The 22,598-nt window shown below is 38.2% G+C and overlaps 1 protein-coding gene across 1 annotated transcript in view; it reads right to left on the bottom strand.

The window, feature by feature from the left end:
* Positions 1 to 22,598, bottom strand: part of MACROD2 (mono-ADP ribosylhydrolase 2) — a 2,039,958-nt gene that overhangs the window by 998,939 nt on the left and 1,018,421 nt on the right. The window lies entirely within an intron of this gene.

Here is a 22,598-nt window from a genome sequence, read left to right as displayed (position 1 = left end):
CACACACACACCTCTTGGAATATTTTTGTGGGTCCAAAATTAATTCAAAGTAAAACATATTAAAAGCAAAAAAATGTGTATCTTAGAATCATTTAAAACCAGTACCTTATAATTCTGTAGAATTATACAAACAATTTTGTCTATATGTTCACATACTTGCATAATTTATTCATTATCTGAAGAACAACATGGTGTGGTAGAGACTGCCCTGGACTATGTATACAATCCTTGACTTTCAGTTTTGATTCTGATCAAATTCAGAGAACATATCCTATAATTCCTCAAAATAATCATTCTTGCTTTTAGGTTTCTCTAATCTGCAGGATGAGATTTTTGGACTAAGTGGTTCTTAAGGGCCACTTCACCTCTAATACTCTTGTATCTATGTTAATAACCAATCAGAATATATTAAAACTGCTGCCTTTACCTAAATTCAGCCAAAATGATTCATATTTTTTGAAAGGTGCATACATAGCTACACATACATATTGTCACAAGCACAGAGTTCTCTCTCTCTCTATGACAAGTATAGAATAAGCTACATCACGGTGAAAACCATGTCTACTCTCTGTTCACTGTGTGCTTAATTTATCCTTAGCACATAAAGATGCCAGGTGTTATTAGTGTGAAACAAAACTCAGCAATTTTTAGTAAGACTAGCACTGTTCCAAACCACCCTCTCAGAAGAGGAATCAAGCAAAGGCAGAAGTGTGAGTGGAGGTATATATTTTATTCGCTGTTCTCCTTTGCCAGAGTCTCAATTTCTGGTCTTCAGTCAATTTATATTAATTGATGAAAAGAAGTCACTAAACTAATGTGTGCGTGGTGTCACAGAAGAAGGTCCTGCTAAAGGGTCAGAAAGCCCCATCGATAAGATGCTTTCCTAGATTCCAAATGGAATTCTACCCCTAGAAATGATGAGAAACCAAAAGGTTTTTTTCCTTGAATTTTTCAGCAAAAGGGAGATAATAAGAGGACTTTTTAAGGGATGCAGTGGAAGACAGGCTAAGAATTTACCTTTCTAATAAGTCTGTGGTGAAGGCACACAAAATGGTGGATGGATTGCAGCATATTAATCTTCCATATTAGAAAAGAAAAAAACGAAAAACTTCTTTGTCATAATCCTCTAGGGCACAGACAAGCTACCAAAGATGACCAGGTAAGAGAATTTAGCCCCAAACATGAAGTCATTAAATTTAAAAGCAAGAGACAGAGCACAGACCTCCTCTTGGACAGGCTGCAAGCAGGCAGGTGTGAGAACTTTTGGTTGGAGAAAAAAAAAATATGTCACGTTCTCTCCAGTTGATATAACAAAGTATTCACTGGAGTGGTAGTTTCTACAACTGCCATTTCAACATATGCTGAATAATGCAGGGTAAGAACTGACTGAGGAGGGAAGAAGAAAGTTTCCCAGTCAAGGGTGTGTTGGAGAAGACCCCAGGGCTAGGGAGGGATTAGACATATTTATATGTAAATTGAGGTGGCTGATTTAAATAAACTGAATCAGGAGTTGTGAGCAAAGTAAGGGTTGACTCCTTGTCTTCCATTCCCTTGTACTTCCCTTGCTCTTACTAACTTTGGGAAGGAAATTCTGACAGGAGGCACGCCCCTGGGTGGGACCAGGAAGATTTTCCTGTGAGTCACCAAGTAAGACAGTGTTTTCTGAGTTCTACTTATTGAAGGTGGGGCCGTCTACAAGTGTCTAGACTGGTCTAGGCCCAAGGCTACCTGTTGCAGTGAATCAATTATTATAAATAGATTGCCTAGTTGTGGCTTTTTAGAGGCCAGACAAAGGCTAGAGGCTTTATTCTGTTTGTGAATTCCCTTTGTGAATGAGGCCCCTGGGGTTGTACATCTCTATGGCACCTCAGTTCAAGGCATTTAATCCTCTTTTATTCCAGGCTGTGTGCTGCTCGGTCTTTATTTGTTGGCTCTTGTGTCCTGAGGGACTGGAAGAAGGAGAAAGGATAAAAGGTGGTGGGAGGGAGAGCTGGGGGGGGGGGGGAAGGTAGGATTGTAGGAGTGGTAGAAACAATTAAGAAGTACCAGAAGAATCACTGCTGACAGTTCTCATATAATTTCCAAGTGTGGAGCTCTGTGCATGTTGCGGGCAACTATTTGGATAAACAAAGATCACTTGGAGGACAACTAGACCAACACCTACATAAATTCAGCCTCAGTTCACTGAGGCTTGAAATGAGGGAAAAGGGAAATATTGTGCAAGGATTATTAGGTGTAGTCTGCAGATCAGCAGCATCAACAACCTGGGAACTCATTAGAAATGCAAATTCCCAGGTCCCACCTCCGGCAGACCTAATCTGATATCAGAGGGTGGGGCTTGGCAATTTGTTTTAACAAGCCCTATGGGTGATTCTGATGCAGTTTCAAATTTTAGAACAACGACTGTTTGGAAAGAGCATGGACTATTTAGGAGAAATGGTCTACTAGACAAAATTTGAGATATTTGATTGTATACTGGCTTGGGATCCTTGAGGGATATGGTCTGGACATGGGGGATATTCAAGAGTAGAACCTGGCTAATCATCAGGTTTTCCAGAAGCTCTAATGGTGGATTTGGTGCCAAAGAAAACAACCGTGGCCCTTGTACAGGCCCTAAGACAGGATGGGAGCGCCAAGACTTGTTTTAAAAATGCAAATCTTGTTTTACCACTTCACTGCCAGTTCAACCCTTTGTTTTCTCATCTACCTCAGGAAGCAGAACATTAGAAGGAATGTGAAGAGGAGGGGGGGGAAAAAAAAAGTCTCATGCCTTCTCATTCATGTCTCTGAATATCTGGACCACTCCAGAAGGTATCTTGAGCCAGTGACAAGAATCTCCGACTCTTAAAAGATATTTCTCATTATTTATAAATCATCTCATCATATTTCTGATGTCGTGGGTACAAAACGTACATTTAAATCACATAAACCCAGGTGTTCCTAGCCTGCTAGGAACCTGGAAATAAAAAAGATGATACGTACACCTATCTGCAGAAAATAAGGGCAACTTCAGATTCAATAAGAGAGAACCAGAAAGTCTAGTCCCAAGGTACTTTGTAGAATTCAGTGAAAAGGATGGATAAGTAAGAACAGAAAGACAAGAGTGAATGTCAGAATGGTAGCATATGATCTGAGGAAAGCAAAGGAAGAATCAATTAAAACTGTCATTATGATTGAAAACTAGATACATATTTCAATAAAATCACATGCAGTCAAAATAAAAAAAAAATAACAAAGATGGAGATGTCAAGTAGATGACAAACCCAGTGGTCCAATGACAAAAAGAAAACTTTCCACTTCAATGTAAAACCATAGTGGAGTGGAGTGTGCCTGGGTGGCTCAGTGGGTTAAGTGCCAACTTAGGTTCAGGTCATGATCCCAGCTGTGCTGACAGCTCAGAGCCTGAAGTCTGCTTAGCAGGCATCCTGTGTCTCCCTCTCTCTTTGCCCCTCCCCCACTCACACTTGCTCGTGTACACTAGCTCTCTCTCAAAAATAAAAAAAAAAGTGGAGAAGTACTCCACCATAGTGCTGTAACAACTAAATGATGGTGATATTCCCGAGAAGGAATGGAAAATCCCTGCGTACTCAATACTCCTGCCTCTCTCCTGCCTGGAGCAGACATCACTATCAAAGCCTACTCTCCTGCCCTGCTGAATACAGACCCAGTCAGGGTTCTCAACAGCAGCAGCCAGCAGCCATTAGATCAGAATTGCTATTTTACCATCTATGACTGCCTGCAATGGGCCTGGGCTGGCGAGTTCCCTTTCCTTCTGTGCCTAGCCCTGTCTCTCCTTGCTTTGCCATAGGAAGCCTCTGCCATATAGTGTCCCAAAGTGTACCTGCTCTAATTAGCATTAGCTATTATAATTCCAGAATAGACCAACAAGTAATTATATAAAATGTGTGTTTTCTTCTCATCTCCTTTTCAATGTTTCACATACACAAATTCATTTCCCAGTTCAACAAGGGGGGAAAAATTGATTCTGAACATATAAGAAATTAAACAAAACTATGTAATTATGAAAATGAATGATACAAGTGTAGATCATATAAGTGCATTCCCAAATATGGGGCATTTTCATGGTGGTACACAGTATTTTTTTTTAATGTTTATAAAGTTAAAGTTTTTTTTTAATTGCAACAACTATGTGTTTTTAATGCATAATATAAAATAAATACATCAGACCTCTGAATTCATTGTGGATATTATTGCTTATGTCAAGGATAAGTGAAAACAAAGCAAATATTTATAACAGCTTAGAGAAAAATATTAAGCAAATAATAGTGCAGGCAGCAAAAGTCTTGCAGGTGGCATGTAGCTGGCTGACACCTGAGAAACACCGTTATATAAATGTGCACACATGTGCAGAGTCTCACCTAATTTCACTGCTGATTTACTAGCCCTTACAGAGAACATGCCAACTGCCCAACAACAGAGTGCTAACATTTCCAACTGCCCCCCAATTAAGTGTGAAGTTACCCTTGCCTTCTAAGAATTGTCTTGCACTAAAATTTTATGATTTAAAAACAACTAATTCATGAACTTAGCGAAAACTCAGGAGATAAAAAAGCTTAGCCCTTTATCTGACCCATAATCTACAATTAACCTGGTTATGTTGTCAGCCACAACTAACTAGTGTCACCCTCAATTAACTTTCCCAAATAGTTTTTTCAATTAGCACTAACAGTTCAAACTACTAAAAAACAATAGAACAAGGTGGCATGGTAATAGGGCTGCTTCCAAGAGTATTAATTCACTCTGACAACTGACAACAACAACAAAATCCTAGGGAAAAAACAAAAATCCGTTCTGTTTTATCTTTGCCACTTGTAATATGGACCCTCCTTAGAGATCTAATTTATTTGACATGTTTTGAGAAACCATTTTTATTATCCCATATCTGAATTATATTCATTTTCCCCCTGTTTTAGAATAGTAGCAGTTTCCGTTTGTTAGAAGCATTTGTCATTGAATGGTGAGATTACATTGCAAGACATGTCATAAGCAGTGGTTTGTCACCACTTGCCACATTATATAAACCTCAAGGTAAGTACTAGGTTATAGGGCAAGTAAGCAAGGCTTTTTACTCCTTCCTCCCTAAGCCATGCACTAATTTGTACAAAAGCTAGCCTAGATTTCCTTTATTTTTTGTTGTTAATGTTTATTTATTTTTGAGAGAGAGAGAGAAAGAGAGAGAGTGCGTGAGCACGAGTGGGGGAGGAGCAGAGAGAGAGGGAAACACAGAATCCGAAGCAGGCTCCAGGTCCTGAGCTGTCAGCACACAGTCCAATAAGGGGCCCAAATCCACGAGAACCAGGAGACACTGACCTGCGCTGAAGTCAGACGCCCAACCAACTGAGCCACCCAGGTGCCCCTAGCCTAGATTTTCAATCTTAGTACTAGATAAAAAGAATGAGAGACTCTAAATCAACAAAAACTTCCTACGAATTACCAAAAATCAGCTGAAAGTCATATTTAGTTTGAACCCCACAATTTTTTTCTTTTTAGAAAAACAGATTAAAAAACAATTCCACTATCAATCATACCATGAAATTTCCAGGTAAATCTGTGAAGTAAAGGATTGTGGATTTTCTATTTCCCAGAATCCCTTCTTTCATATATCGCTGGCTACCTCTTCTTTCTCCTCCTCTTTCCTTCAGCTAAGAAGAGTCTAGTCATGGGGCTTGGGCCTACTCCAGCCCCAAGCTCAGGCATTGATAAAAATGTAAGAGATATCATGTTGCATTGCAATTGCGGGGTCTCAAAATTATAAAGTCTTCAAGACAGAAATGATAAACTCCAAGTGGTAAAATTTCGGGCAGCAGCGGGAGAAGAGGGAACCTTGGTAGTTGAGGTGGTAGGATTCACATGCTTAAGAAATGGCTTCTCGGTATACAGAAGGTATACAGACCTGGAAAAAGGAAGGTCTACCTTCTACCTTGGATATGCTAATGAATACACACCTAATAACATCCACATCAAAATATATGATAAAACTCGTCTGTGTGAAAGCACTAGGTATGTAGACCCTGGTATACTAAACATAGTGAGGAGGAAAAGGAAAAGTTGATGGTAATAACAACTGCTGTATATACTTTCATCTCCATTTTACAGATTAGGAAACTGAGGCACAGGGAGATTTTTTTTTTCTTTTCATGATATTAAAGTTCACCTAGTTAACTACAAATTCCAGCTTTTTTCCATTTTACCACAATCAGTTTCTCAAAGATATACATGTAGATCCAAAGAATGTAGTATTTGAATGCACCTTGTATCTTCCAGTTCTATTTTATACCAAAGATGGCCAGGTTTAACATTTAAACCAAAAAGGGACTAAAAGGCGCTATCACTCTGCAAAGTTAGATGAAAAGGATTATGAAAAATTGTTTATAAGGTGCTCCAGGTACCGACTTTGGTTTGAAAAGTTTGTTTCTAAACACCAATAGCATTATTATAAGCTTGTTTTAACACCAGTCTGTACTTAGGTTGTATCATGTTAACAACACAGGAAAATAAAAACGTAAACCCAATTACGGCATTGGAACTCTGAGAACTTAAGCATTTGTACATCTGCCCCTCAGAGAGTTAGAAATGAAATACATTGACCATCAAATTAAAGCTGCACAGGTATTATGTATTCTAAATGGACACCCACTCTCTTCATAAATATTGAGACTAGCAGCCCTTTCTAGTGACGGATACATGGTAGGCAATTCATTCTGTGTATGGATTGGCTAAAAGGAGAATCAGCAAACTCACATCAAATACTTTTCTAGTGCCCTAATTTGTAATTTGGAAAACAAGGAGTAACAATTGTTCCTTTAGAAATCAAAGGAGAGGGGCGCCTGGGTGGCTCAGTCAGTTAGGCGTCCGACTTCGGCTCAGGTCACCATCTCGCGGTTCGTGAGTTCGAGCCCCGCGTCAGGCTCTGTGCTGATGCCTTGGAGCCTGGAGCCTGCTTCGGATTCTGTGTCTCCCTCTCTCTCTGCCCCTCCCCTGCTCATGCTCTGTCTCTCTGTGTCTCTAAAAAATAAATAAATGTTAAAAAAAAAAATAGAAATCAAAGTAGGATGCTGGCCTCAGAACTCCCTAGGTCCTAGCCTTTAGCTATTTTCTGGAGAGAATTCTGCATGACAGACACTACAACTGCTTAGCTGATGGGTCAGAGCACTTTCTTTTTCTCCTTTATAACTTCATTAGAGAATGCATACTGCTCACTCTTTGAGGGCACAACTTTATGGGAAATAGGGACCCTTCACACTTTATGAATAAGTCAAAAGTGTCCTAAAAACGGCCATCGAACCCAATAAATTCTTGACTCAGGCATCCAATTTATCTGCGTTTCATCATCTCATTTAAAAATAAAATGGCTAAGCCTGCTCTTCCTGATCTATGACTTATTAGATTTCAATAAAGAAGCTTGCTTTTCATTAAAATTTTGTCACAAACCACCCCATACTGGGCCTTTCTCCTGAAAAAGGCATTTTCTATTTTCCCCTCCTTTCTTGAAAAAAGAAGTAATTTTTGGCTCTGTTCTTTCTTGCTACCATTGCTCTCTATCTCTCTCTCTGGCATCTTTAAAGAAATCAACAAATAGAACTTCCTTTTCTCTCTGTCTTAAATAAACATGTAACAAGTATACTTTCCTTTTTTTTTCCCCTAGCAGAAAGTCACATTCCTTCAAAAAGGAGGACTTTAGATATCGAATCTCATACTGCCCTCTTTGTGAAAACTTGAATTAAAAAATCACTTTTAGGTGAACAATTCACAGTATATGTATATATATATATATATATATATATATATATGTATATATATATACATATATATATATATATACATATATATATATGTGTGTGTGTGTGTGTGTGTTTTCACTTATGATATATGGTATAGAAAGATCTAGCAAATACTATAAAACTCATCCCTTAAAGATTATACAAGTAACTAAGAAAACTTTTTACTTGATACTAAGGTTGTAAGTTGCTAATGAGACATGTGGTTTGCTTTTGAAGGAAGACAGTACTGGGATTAGCTACTTAAATATTAATAAGTTGTTTTCTACATAAGGTCAATTTAGGAAGAGAGCGAGTTCAGAAAACATAACCATAGTCCAAAATATCAACTTCAAATAAACTAGAAATATAATATTCAAGACCTCTCTCTGAGCATAGATCTTAGCACTTCAAATACACCAGAACACAATTTTAATAACAGATATAAATTACATTTCGTTTGAACTATTATTAGATGGCAATATTACACTCAATTTCTTTATACTTAACCATGAACCTCAACTCATGTAATCAAACAAAATCAGACCAATGTGAGACATGCTCAGCAAGTGGCGGGAACCAGGAAGCTGAATTTCCATTTTCCTCTGTCTGTATTTTAAAAATCGTACAAATTCCATGCACAATTACTTAGAATTGGGACTGCAGTATGATAGCTTGATGACAGAGCAAAATTAATTTGAAATAAAGAAAAACAGTAATTTGTGAAATTCATGGCCACTGGTAAATTAGAGACATGGGAAGGCAGGGTGGTGTGGGGAGAGGCTGCGGAGATTGGGAATGCATTTCCAATAAAACCTTACTTCTCCATCAGCTATTTTCTTTTAAGTTGTGGGTAATGAGCCTGGAGAAAAGAATGAGAAACCAACTCTAAAGGAATAGGAAGAATGCTTTATTCTCTGTTATGAGGAAAAACAAAACAAAATAAAAAATAAAAAAAAAAAAGAGGAAAGATGAGGCAAGATAAGAGACATTGAGTGATAGGGCAGGAAAACAAAGGAACTCATGTGGAATGTCTTCATTCCTTTCAGTAAAGCCAAAGAAGTTATCTTTTGAGTACATAATTGTCATGATTTTATGTACTTGGAAAATATGGAAATGGTTCCAAAAAGTTGTAATGGAGAAGTGAGTTGCTTGGGTTACTTTACTTACATTAGTTGAGTTTGTCTTGCCCAGACTCTGGGACCAATGAGATCCTCAGAATCCTATAGCTCCAAATCTATATCAGAAATGATAGATATGTAACACAGGTACTAACTACCTCCCTTACCTCACCCATCAAGTTTTTCTCACTGAGCTGACACAGAGCCTCAGAATCCCTCTTAACACAGTGCTCCAAGTAGACATTACTAATTCATTAAAGCTGGTACTTGAGATGAAATCTAGTTATTATGAGCAAGGCACAAGTCTTGTTGTGGACTTGGTTTGCCCATAATAGGATTCCTGCTTCTGTATCATGGTGAGTTAGCAACTTAACCCAGTCCTATAAGGACTGGATTTTTTTGTTCCTGAACTTCAATATCTTTATGTATGGTGATCTGATACCTGCTCCCAGACCTCACAGATAGCAACCATGAGTCCAGAGCTGTACCGCTCATGAGTACCATAGACCACTAAAGTAAATTAAGGCCATAAACCTCTACAACTCTAAACCATAATTCTTAAGACTCATTCCCCAACTGACTTCCAGTGATACATAGAAAAATCTGATGTTTGTTGGTAGTCAATGAGCTACACTGATTTGCTACATGCAAGCTTCATACTGGAAGAAGATGCATTAAATTTGAATGGTTCCCTGGCAACGTGTCATAAAAAGCCTAACCCAGTAAACCAATAAATCATCCTTAGCCTTTCGATAATTCCAAGTTTGAAGACCACAGTCTGAAACATCAGGTTCTACTGGCCCCAAGTCTTCTGCTAAAACATTTTCCCAAAAACAGGTCCTGTGATATTTCTGAAGCCCAGGAAATGTCTCTAGGAATGTCAGAAGGAACTTCTCCCCAAATATCAGATACTTTGTCAATGGAGACTCTGAAGTCCAGAGGCAGTCTAGGGTGTAAGCTTGGAACAAGGGTCTTATTCCCCAGAAATTCCTGTGTACTAAGTAGGTATCTCCCTCTGAACCAATGAACCTACCAAAACCATGTCTCCTGTGGTCCTGCATATGTCCCCAGGTCTTGTTGGGCTTGCTGGTTCATTGATGAAACCAGATTGCTGGGCTTGGAGAAGCCATTCTCATTTTGGTGAAAGATTCTAGAGTCCCAGTATTTAAGCCCTTCCATGAAACTTTGGAATCAATTATTTCTTTTGAATCCTGGGATGCTAATCCAATCCATGTATCATCTCCTCTGGAACCAGAAGAGTATATGGTGGTCTCTAATAAATATCCAGAGTCTGAAGACAGTATAAGTCTTGGAACCCAGGATGGGCCATTCTAGTAGCCTGGAATGGTAGGACTCAACCTTACTATGGCCCAAGTCCCAAGAGTCTTCTAGTCCAATGAGACTGACTCTTACTTCAGCCTGGCTCCAAGTTTTTAAGAATTAGATTTTTCAGCAATCAGATACCAGGAGCCAGTATGTTTCTTACTGCCAACAGTTCAGCTGAGGCAACAACCCCAGAGATGTTCAAGAAGAGACAACAGGAACAAACATGGTAGAAAAATAGAATATTTGTCCTTATGTGCACTTGAGTTGAAATCACAACTCTGTGACCTTTACCAAGTTGTTTAATTTCTCTGAGTTTCAGCTAAAAAAGGGTAAAGTGGAAAAATAATAAGAATATAATAGGGTTGTTGAGATCCTTACAGATAATATGCATTGAGTTCTGGGCACATGACAGGTACTCTCAACAATCATACCAAAGTGTAAAATTAACATACAAGCATATGTAAAGCATAAGGCTTGTCACATAATAGGCACTGAATATATACAGAGAAAAAAATAATAATAAATAAATAGATGATTGAGTCATGTTTGTTACTATGGGTAAAATATTTTTTTTTTTAAAGAGCTAAGTTCACTAGGCAATCAGCTTGCCTGAGCATTGGCAATACATTTGATTCACTGTTAGTCTGATGCTTCAATTGAAATAAGCAGTGACCTAAAATAATTTTATAAACTATTTCTGAAAATCCATCAAATCCACTTAAACTGTGATTTTTGACCTGTAAGTCACATTTGAACATTTATAGGGAACTCAATAATAAAACTCTGCCTGGAAGGGGAGAAGAAATTCCTCAGAAAGTGGGTCCTCTGCAATAGCTAAAGTAATACTCTTATTTGAAAGATGAGTTTCTTCCACCAAATGATAATGTATCATCTCTATGCTCAACTTTAATTAGAGAATTAAGATTATTTCTGAAAGTTAATTCCCTTTTGGCTCCCCACACTTGAGCTTTGTTTGCACAGAGGAAAAAGCATCTTTCTGAAACTGAAGTGAACACTTTGGTTGGTTAAAAGTGTGGTCAGTGGCAGAGAAAAGCCAAATCCCTAACACATAATTCTAAGAGTTGTAGTCACTGCTTGTGGTTATCAGAGTGAAAAGTACACATATTTTCTATAAATAGCTGACTATTGACCCTAACATTCTAGGGTATCTCAGAATGCTTACACACCTGAATGATCCCATCTACTTATATATGTGAAAAGATAATACTGATTATACACATAATTTGCTTTCTCATAATGTCAACCTGTTCTGCAGGCTCCTAAAAGGAAGGCATGCTACATCAATTATGACTATAAATGGCCCTGGGTTCAAATTCCAGTTCTGTTTCTTAGTAAAAGCTCCACCTTGAGCAAAGTATGTAATATCATAAAGCCTTAGTTGCTTAAATTTTCATTTATATCCTAGTCATTCACTCTGTCTGCTACCCCAGTGAATTCTCTACGATCCTCTGCCCTCCTTTGTTCCCAGGGAGGTCGATTCTGTGTGTTGCAGTGTCACAGGTTCAGCCAACAGAGGGCACTAGTGAAGGATCAGCGGATGGGTCTATGTTTCCATTAGAGCTCCTGGGAACAGTAATGATCTTTGTAGTGTGAGTACCCTTGCCACCCCGTTTCCGAGGCCAAAGACTCACTGGAAAGATGAAAGAAGTTGCTGTATGTAAAGCACTTAGCAAAGGCCTGCCACAAATAATGAGTGACAGATGACACCTATGTTTGAAGCCAAAATAAGCAAGTGGTGTTTGAGGAGGGTCCACAGCTAGTTAAGAAGCTGATTGAAATATGCCACCAAAGCGAAGGCAACAGTTTCAATTAAGTGTGAGGGAATGAAATATTTGGTTCACAGCCATTCCCCATCACCTTCAAGTATTTGCCAATTGTCTGCTTAGCATACTCCAAAGCTTCCTCTGACAAAATCCAAGGGTAAAAGATTCTCTCCTGAAAAGTAGTCAGAGCAAAATAAAATCACTGCCCAGAGGACTGCAATTAGCAGTGGTTGGGGCATGGGGGTTGTGATATGTGTGTGCTCTGTGCCAAAGGAGAGCTAGATTGAGGCAGCTCAATGACAGCACTGTGATGCCCTGGGGGAGTTGCTGCTCCTTGAAGGATCACGATGTGAAAAATAAGATAGAAAGTACTGATGAGATGTTGAGTGCTACATGTGGGTTCCCCTAAATATCTGAGAGAGATGCAAGTAAAATACAGGGATTCCAATTTTTTTGCACCTTGATAAATAGACACTGGGTCAGCGTTGCACCACAGGAATCATGGTTTTAGAAACATTGCCCAAACATTATCCTTCTAATCCCTCAGTCTCATTCCACAACCAAACCACCCAAGGGGAATAGTGTGATTCAGTGGTTCTCAAAGTATGGTCCCAGGGTCAGCAGCATCGGCATTACTTGGAAACGACTTAGAAATGCCAATTCTCAGGTCTCACCCAGACTTACTGAATCAGCATTCTGCAGGTGGGACTCAGAAATCTGTGCTTTAATAAGCCCCCCAGGTGATTCTATGCACACTCAAATTTGAGAACCAATTTTGGCACAAATGCCTTAGCACCAGTACATATCATCATTATTAATCACTGCATACTACCCACTTACGAATTAAACACAGGGCTAAACCCTTTACTTGAGTCACCACATTTAATATTCACAACAGCCTTGTGAGGTAGGTACTGCTAGTGGCTCCATTTATGGGAAGTAAACTGAGCATCAGGTAATTTGCAGAGCATATCAAGGGCACACAGCCAGTCAATGATACAGCCAGAAACTGAATTCATGCTGGCTTTCCCAATGATCCTAACCACTTTCCCTTGATATTCCATAAGGAAAAAAAGATGCATCCTTGTAGAGTGAAATGCATCTTTTAAAGAGGCACATTTGTTCAGTTATGTGAACTTTTTCTGTGAGACTCCAGAGAATATTTCCCAGCTCTCTCAGTGAAACTGGGAGCTGCTCTAACAAGGAACTCCCACCAACTCTAAGATGTGCTCTACTCTCAGAAAAGCACAAAGGGGTATTTGGGAGATAGGGAATGGGCTGAGCCAAGGATCTGGCAGCCAGACATATGGCCATCTGGAAAGGATCAAATTTGTACAGTTGTGAGTTACCCAAATAAATGTCCTCTTTTCTCTACCAAAAATCAATCTGCCTATCTATCTATCTATCTATCTATCTATCTATCTATCTATCTTACACACATACAACAGAGTACACATGGCTCATACTTTTATCATCAATTGAGGGAGAATATAAATTTGGATCTCTTCCCTCTTCCAAAAAAGAGATTAGACTGAAAATGCGTGAATTTTAAAAAAACAAAAGCAAAACAAAACACTAAACTCTAAACAGGAGTTTTTTTTTTTTTTGAATTATTATATGGAGTATGCTATCATCTGTCTCTATGATGCTCTTACATTCTTTACTCTACATTGATAAACTGAGGTCTACTTTTACCTGGAGGAATAAAGAATCAACAGATGTTAATCTTAAATGGTCAATGGTTTATTACTATAGTTTTATTTCACCACATAATAAAAATTTCAATATAAAGTAAAAATCCTGCTTCAAAAATTATATGCTATAAGATTTGTGTAACATCAAGAAGAAAAAGGTTAAAATATATATAGAATTTATTAACATAGAATTAATTAACCTAAAAATGACATATGTATTTAAACATAGTATTCTACACAATATTTGGGGGAATATTTTAGCCCAAATTTTTGTGCAATATAGTCTTTTATTAAAATATGCACATATACTGGTATTTAGATATAAAAGAAAAAGATTAACAAAAATATTCTAGACAAATATATATTGAGAATTTGCTTACTGGAAAAAAATAAATTTATATATATCCCAGAACATTCATGAAGTTTACATTTTATGAAATTCTTAATCAAATGCAGATAAAATCATTAATAATAATTGGAGCATTAATAACAAGTGAAACTGCCATAAAAATTAATCTGAAAGATCTACTCGGATAATTAAAAATACCCAAATAGTAAGCTAGTGGGTTTACATTGTTTCACAAAAAACTCATTCCATATATTTTGTTATGATATGACAGTCCTATGCTGGCTCTATGCCCTTCACCTTTTCCCCCAAGCCCTGAGAAGACACTGAGTTTGTCTTAAACATCTCCATATACTCAGGAGTTCCTATGAAACAACACTGTAATTGGTAAGACTTTCATAGTCAATCCTTTTTCTTAGACTGCGGTGATATTATTTAGATATTATTTAGAGGGGCAGAGATTATTTAGAGGGGCTGGGTGGTGGAGCGGAGAATCATGTCTAGCAGCTCCTTAGCTCTATGCAAATGTCTCCAGCCAAGAATGAATGCTGGTCCACTGTTTCTTAATCTGTTGATTTTTCAAAGAAAAAGGGCAGTCAGGACTTCAAAGAAAAATCTCCCAATTTTTAAATGTGGGCAACAAATACATTTCTATTTATTTATTTATTTATTTATTTATTTTTTTTTTTTTTTAATTTTTTTTTTTTCAACGTTTTATTTTTATTTTTGGGACAGAGAGAGACAGAGCATGAACGGGGGAGGGGCAGAGAGAGAGGGAGACACAGAATCGGAAACAGGCTCCAGGCGCTGAGCCATCAGCCCAGAGCCCGACGCGGGGCTCGAACTCACGGACCGCGAGATCGTGACCTGGCTGAAGTCGGACGCTTAACCGACTGCGCCACCCAGGCGCCCCTACATTTCTCTTTAAAATTGTGTGCAGTAATCTGGGTTTGAGCACAAAAACAAAGCTGTTATAAGATAATGAGTTTAATATGGGAATTAGGGTTTACACAAATGATGGGAGTGGATAAAGTCACTGTGGAAGTTCTGGGAAGCTGCAGCCAGAAGGACAAGGAGATGACCTGGAGACTTCATCCTGAAACGCCAAAGTGGTGGTTCTCTAAGGCTTATGGGGAAGCTGTTCTGGAAAGTCTCTAGCAATTTCCCACCAGTGATTACAGTCTGCAACAGTAAAGTTAGTGGTTCTCAAACCACTAAGCCACCAGGAATCCCACATCTGCCCACATGTCTGACTGCTCCTCTTCTGCTTCCCAGTTCCCACATCAGTTCCTCTAACTGGCAATCTGGAATCTGAACCATAAAGGAAAGAGGATCCTGGGGTATGTGCTTCGCAATTTCACCTCTGCATTACAGCCCAGGAAGGTGGGAATGATGCCAAATTGATAACAGATCATCCTAGTGCGTGTGTAAAATCCTTGATTAGAGTGTAATGAACACTTCGCTGGGTTGCATCCTTCAGTTTCCTTTTTCCCTCTCCCTCTGCTCTCTCATCTGCACCTTTTTTAATTTTCTTTTTCTTTCTTCTACCTCTTCTTTCCCTTCTACTTCCTCTTCATCTTCTTCTTTATATTTTAATACCAAGAAAATACCTTCTAAGTGATCACTAGGATTTAGGGTTGAAGGGAACATACGACTATAAAGGGATAGCAAAGGGGTGCACCTGGGTGGCTCAGTCGGTTAAAGCAGCTGACTCTTGATTTTGGCTCAGGTCATGATCTTGCAGTTTGTGAATTCAAGCCCTGCATCAGGCTCTGCACTATGACAGTGTGGAGCCTGCTTGGGATTCTCTCTTTCTCTCTGCTTCTCCCGTGGTGTGCGCTCGCTCTCTCTCTCTCTCTCTTTCTCTCTCTCATAAATAAATAAATAAATAAATAAATAAATAAATAATTAGAAAAGTAAAAGGATAGCATAAGAAGGGTGTTTTGGGGGGACTAATAAAAGTGCTCTATATTCTGATTGTGACAATGGTTACAGAAATTTATGTACGTATTAATTCATAGAATTGTGCACCGAGGACAATTTTACCATATACAGTAAAATTATTGAATGATAATAGCATTAAAATATTAAGAAAAACTAACATACTTCCCTGTATCAAAAGCAGGCTTCATTAAAGCAACTGAAATTAATGAGGTACATATATTCTATAGATAAAGAAACTATAACTGAACAATACCACGTGGGACCTCATAGAAAGTCAGAAACATTCAGAAGATAACATTCAGTGGTAGATGCCTTTAAACAAATCAAGGAACACAATCCATTATTAATATCTAGATCTTGGTCCTTCATGAAGTTTACATAATCCTGTCCAAAACCATACTGGGGACATGTTTATTATATGAGAATGTATTCCTTGTGTACTAATTACTCTCTTGAGAGGGAATCCACCAAATTCCCTTAACCCTAGACATGACTGTAAAAGTAAAAACTGAAATTATGGTAGAAAACAAGATCCATTTTGACAAAAGACAACTCTGTGATTGGGAAACAATATGATAGCAGTCATCATGAGACAATTAAATAGACTGAACAAACACTTGTTTTTTATATATGCTTACTGACTGATATAAAAATCTGATGGATAAAAAAAGAAAAAAGATGTATTAAGTTGCTTTGACAAAGCCTACACAACTTGCATACAAAATGTATATTCTCAAAAAATAAACATTAAAAATATTAAAAATGTATATCATTCAAATTGCTTAAATGTAGACACTTAATATACTGAAAGTCTGTTTTAATGATTCAGCGTACCAACATCCTCACTTGTGATAATACTGTCTCGTCTGTTACCTGCCACCCTTTCTCTCCACATTTTGAAAATATCTAGTCAAAATTCAACAATTGGTGGATGTAGACAAAATCTTTCAATTCAAACCTGCTTTACACTCACACTGAAGCACTTTTCAACTGTCATTTCAGAATGTCAGTGATTAGCATGCAAAAGGTTTATTTAATTTCTTTCTTTTCAGGGAAAAGAGGTTAGAAACAGCTGTCATTCAGGTGATGAATACAAGCTGCCAGCCTTTGAAACAGCAGGTGAAGTAGTTGAGGTTGGAATTAATTAGCATTTAGAGAACCCCCACACTGGATTGCACCCTGGCAAGGAAATGGCTGTCCTTTTCAAATTATTTCAGCTATTAAACTGGTCTGGATATAAGGCATTATGTAAGCATATAGCCAAAAGTTTAAACCTTCAGAAGCAAGCAAACTAGATTCCTGCTCTTCCTAAAATTTGAGGCTACTATGCATCAATCTAAATGTAACATTCAGTCAAAAGTCACACCCTAGAGCACAATAAGCCATTTAAAAAATTACATTCAGGGGCACAGAATGATTTCCAGCATACATGTATCATTCAACATTAGCATTTGAAACTGTCCTCAGTGCTGACCAAACAAGGGCTCTGAAGCCATTTGATTGGTAACATATCATGTGAGACAGAATATTTTTGAAAAGAAATCTCTCCCTGATCACAAATACTGTTTGGTTTGGGTTTCATTAAGGTTATCTCAGAGCACACTCAAACATCAAATACCTTATTGGGGAGGTGGGGATAAGTCAACTCTTTTGTGTTTCAGAACTACATGTAAATTTTAATGACTGGTCATTTCAAACAAGGCATTGTAAGTTATATGACATTTCATGAACATGATGAACTTATTTTGAAAGCACACCAATGACTGATATCAGATATTTAGTGATAGGTAATAAGTGAGCATCTGGCAGCTTCCAAGAGTAAGAAAAAGCAACACATTGTTGTAGTGCCCACAGAAGAGCAGGATGTTGATGCTAATTAAAAAGCTCATTATTATTGCCTGGAAGGCAAATGTCAAAGCACTGTAACCAAATGGTTTCCCTATTCCAAACCCGGGCAGAGTCAGGGCAGAAGTTCTGATTGTGATTAAGGTGAGTCTTTGTTTTGATAACATAAGGGGTGATTGTCTGAGTCCTCTTTATTCACAAGAACTTCTTTTTTTTTGAGAATCAGAACTAATTATGAAATGAAGCATTTGATACAATGTAGGAAGAATTTATCTTCAGAGGCCCAAATTCATCTTCAGAGGCCCAAATTCGACAATCTGCCCAACAGCTACAACCACCACCACCATTACCACCGCCAACTCATTCCCCTCTACGTAACTACCATCTCCCACATCACTTCCACTGCTTTCACTAACTACCTCTACCCCCTTCCCAGCCCTTACCAGGTCTGCTACCCTAGCCCTACCTCCACCCACTATGTCCTAGTCCCCACTCCCACCCCCCACCCCACAGACACACCCTCACACACAGACCTCCTCCACTGGTTCCATCTCTGGCCACCTCCTCCTCCCTCTACCCCTTTCCCAGCATTTAGCACTTCCTACTTTATATTGTTTTATGTTTACTTACTTAGCCATTTTCTGTTTCTTGCCTGAAGCTTCCTATAGTAGCTTCCTTATAAACTACCAAGTAGCAGGTGACATCTTTTCCTTTTATTTCCTCTTGCCTCTAACTTAGTCCCGATATAATGGCTACATGGTTAAATCGGAACATGTTTTCCACTCCCTCTCCTCACCACCAGCTGTGATGGAGAAGAATGGGGCTCTTGAGTACTCACAGGAAGAGCAGGCTTCCTCACTGCTCTAAGCAGCAGTGCCCTCAGAGTCCCAAGACTTGACAGGCTTTTTCCCCAGCACTCTCTCTGTAATCTGACTCACTTTCTTGAGTGCATACAGGTGCCAGGCAAAGGAGGATCCACTGTCCTTAAACTTCTGGGCTCTTCACTTGCATGTGTGGCACCCTAGCAATTTTTTATTTGCAATATTTTATTATTATTTTTGAAGAGGGCCCTTGAAATTGTAAAAGCTACAGGTTCCACATAACCTGGATGAGCCCCTAGAGAAGAGAGGTTCAAATATTACTGCTAAGGCTTATTACCAGCACTTTTTGTGTATTTATTTTATTTTACTCTATTATAGGCATGAGTAAGGATGAAGTAGCTAAAAGCTTGCAGTGACATAGAAATATTTCTAGCAGATATTTGAAGAGGTTTTTTGTTTTTTGTTTTTGTTTTTAATGAGATCTAGAACAAAGATACTTCTTCACTGGTCAGCACAGAATCAGTAAGGACAAATCACCCAGAAATAGCCTCAATGTTTTATTTAAAACTAAAGTTTCATTGGTACAGCAACTGTGGAAAACAGTATACCATTTCCTCAAAAAATGAAAAGTAGAACTACCCTAAGATCCAGTAATCACACTACTGGGCATTTACTCAAAAAATACAAAAACACAAATTCAAAAGGATACACATACCCCTGGGTTTATTGCAGCATTACTTACAATAGACTAGATATGGAAGCAGCCCAAGTGTTCATTGACAAGATGGATGGATAAAGAAGATGTGGTACATCCATACAATACAATATTACTCAAATATAAAAAAGAATGACATCTTGCCATTTGTAACAATCTGGGTAGAGCTGAAGAGTATAATGCTAAGTGAAATAAGTGGGAAAAAGACAAATATCACATGATCTCACTCATAAGTGAAATTTCAGAAACAAAACAAATGAGCAAAGGAAGAGGAAGAAAAAAAAAAGAAGAAGGATGGGGAGGAGGAGGAGGAGGAGGAAGGGGAAAAGGAGGAGAAGAAGAAGAAGAAAGAGAGAGAGAAACCAAGGAACAGACTCTTAAGTATAGAGAACAAATTGATGGTTTCTAGAGGGGAAATGGGTGGGGGAAATAGGGAATGAAGCTTAAAGAATACACTTACCATGATGAAAATAATAAAATAAAATAAAATAAAATAAAATAAAATAAAATAAAATAAAATAAAATAAAATAAAATAACAAAATAAAGACTAAAGTTTCTTTCTTGTCTCAGAGCATTTGCACTTGCTGTTGCCTCTGCCTGGAATGCTCATCCCCCAGATCTATATAAGGATGGCTTCTTGACCTTCAACTCCTATGTCACCCTTTGAGAGGTGTTCTCTGCAATAGTCACTACTCCATCCATCTGTTACAGTCCAGCATAGTCCTCCATTTATTTCCTTCACACCACATATCCTTGATTCATTTTTTTTTCTGTTTTTACTGATGTATTTGTTTATTTATTGAATACTTCCCCAATTACAGTGTAAGCTCAAGACAGCAGAGACCTCAATGGTCTTGCCCACTTTGGTATCCTAAACACCTAGAAGAGTGCATGGCTCCTAGAATAATTAGTACCTCCTAGAAGAAAGAAAGGAAAGAGTGGGTGGTTGGGTCAGTGGGTTTGGTGAATGTGATTCAAATTCAGTAAAAATATTTATGAAGTCTACTATAATGTTTTTTAGCACAACAGAGAAATATGGGTAGTAAAGTTAAGGCAAAACAAGTCCAACAATCATATATAAAGAATATTACAATGAATCCAGGGGTCTTAGTCTTTGTCCTGAACTAGAAGACTGGAGGGTTTCAACATGATCTCGTCCATGATGATAGTTCATTGTGGTAGTGAGAGGATTTCAGAGGGAAGCTTGGCTAACCAGGGTGAGGAAATGAAGTTAGGGAAAGCCCCCCAGATAATTCTAATATTCCACTCCACACTCAAATAGGCCAGTGTGGAAAATCCCTAAATTACTGGACAAACTCTAAAAAAATGTCTAGTGGAGTATCACATGCCTTGTGTTGGAGTTGTCATATCAAGAGATCCCACATGTCTGTGTTTCAATTGGCTACAGTAGGGTTGCCTGGGAAATTATAAATAACAATAAACACATATACATCTGTGGGCCCTGCCTGAGACTGGCTCAATGTCTGGGGCAGGCCAGTAAAACCAGCACACTAAAAACCTTTCTTAGAGATTTGGAGATGCAGCTACTGGGTTTGAAGACCATGGTGTTGGATGACAAAACCAGGATTCAAAAAGACCTTAACACATTTGAAAATGTGCCAAAAAAGACAAAACAGGTAGGATGCTGGAGTTTTGTATTCTCAGAACCACTCTAAGGAACTAAAAAAGTTGACTTAATGAATAAAGGATTCAAATTTTCAACAAAATAATAGGAAATCCTTCCTTAAAGGCATGCATGTATGTGTGTATGTGTATATGTGTGTTTGCACACATGTATGTGTAAAGTATACAACTGGTTAAGACTGTGTCAAACATCTTCCATTTGACCCACTCAGTTTGATCTTCTTTTCTACCCTGCACCGAGGCTGGAGGCTGACCTGTATGGACCACATCAGTGGCCTCTTTTTCCCTCTGGCTTCTGGTAGGGCAACAAGGAGGCTCCCTGCTCCCTGCCAAGAGACTAAAGGAAGAGAGAAGAGTAAGGTTTCAGCTGTTTACTTGCTCATCCCTCTCCACTGGGTTTAACTGAGATTCACGGGCCCTCTATGTGATTATCTCTGTCCAGAGAATCCCTTTACTAAACTTTCATGTATTTTCCTAATTTGAAAATGTCATTAGTTTTTTGTTGAGATTGTGATTGATACAGACACCTAGTCTGATGGGAAGACAGGCCGAAGATACGGCTTAGAAGTTGTTTTAAGAAAGCTAATGAGAATGTGGCCCTATTATAGTGCCTCAATATTTGTTTAGAATCAGTTATGGTCCCATGGTTTTCTGTACACATCCTGTCTCATCAGATATTTATGTCCATTTTATGGGGAACTTTGACATCATGGAGGGGCCAGAAGGACAGACAGATGGCTGGTTCAAGGACACATTTCTGAGCTCATCTGCCTTGGTAAGCCTTCAACATGCTGCAGGAAGAAGCAGTACCTAGTGGTCTTCTCATAAGGAGGAACTCTGGGAGCCCGATGGGCTGGATTTGACAGATGGCTCTGCCACTTACTGGTTGTACTACCACCGACAAGTTATTCATCCTCCTCAGAAATAGCTACTTCCTGAGCTATTTCCTTAACTATGAAGTATAAATAATAGTAATAACAATAATAATACCTCTTTCATAGGTTATGAGGATTGAGTTACCACCTATAAATATTTGGAACAATCCTTAACACAAAATAAATACCATATAAATATGTTTAAATAAAAAAATTCACATCCTCATTTGCTAATTTAATATTAGCAAATTTCAGAGAAAACCAGTATCTTTAATAAGGAAAAATAGCTTATGTTATTTTTCTTCTATAAATAGCAAGGATATTTTTAAATGGCTTGGTAGTTTCTGCAGAAATTGGTTTTGCCTACAAAGAGCTATATAGTATAGATTATGACATTAAAATAAATTTTTGAGACATTAAACCACTTATACCAACAGAAACTTTTGAAAATACTATAGAGGTTAAAAATTCCAATGTTTTATTTCTGTGCTGAGATGCAGAGTACATGGTTTGGAGGGGCCAATGCTAGCATTTTAATTATCCACACCAGCTCTGTCCTTGCTGCCACAGACAATGGTAGTGTGTTATCTGTTTACAGGATTGTAAGAAACCTGAATAAGACTTCAAACTTATCCAAAAAGGATAGTAATTTCTGTCATGGGTAAAGAATTTTTTGTTGTTGTTAAAGTTGAAGGTTTCAAAAG

The sequence above is a fragment of the Lynx rufus genome, unplaced genomic scaffold, assembly GCF_022079265.1.
Source record: "Lynx rufus isolate CCGP_SWC_20201006 ecotype Redwood Valley unplaced genomic scaffold, mLynRuf1.p SCAF_8, whole genome shotgun sequence".
In the NCBI taxonomy this organism is placed as follows: Eukaryota; Metazoa; Chordata; class Mammalia; order Carnivora; family Felidae; genus Lynx; species Lynx rufus.
The sequence above is the reverse complement of the archived record's forward strand: the minus strand, read 5'-3'. Positions and strand labels throughout refer to the sequence as shown.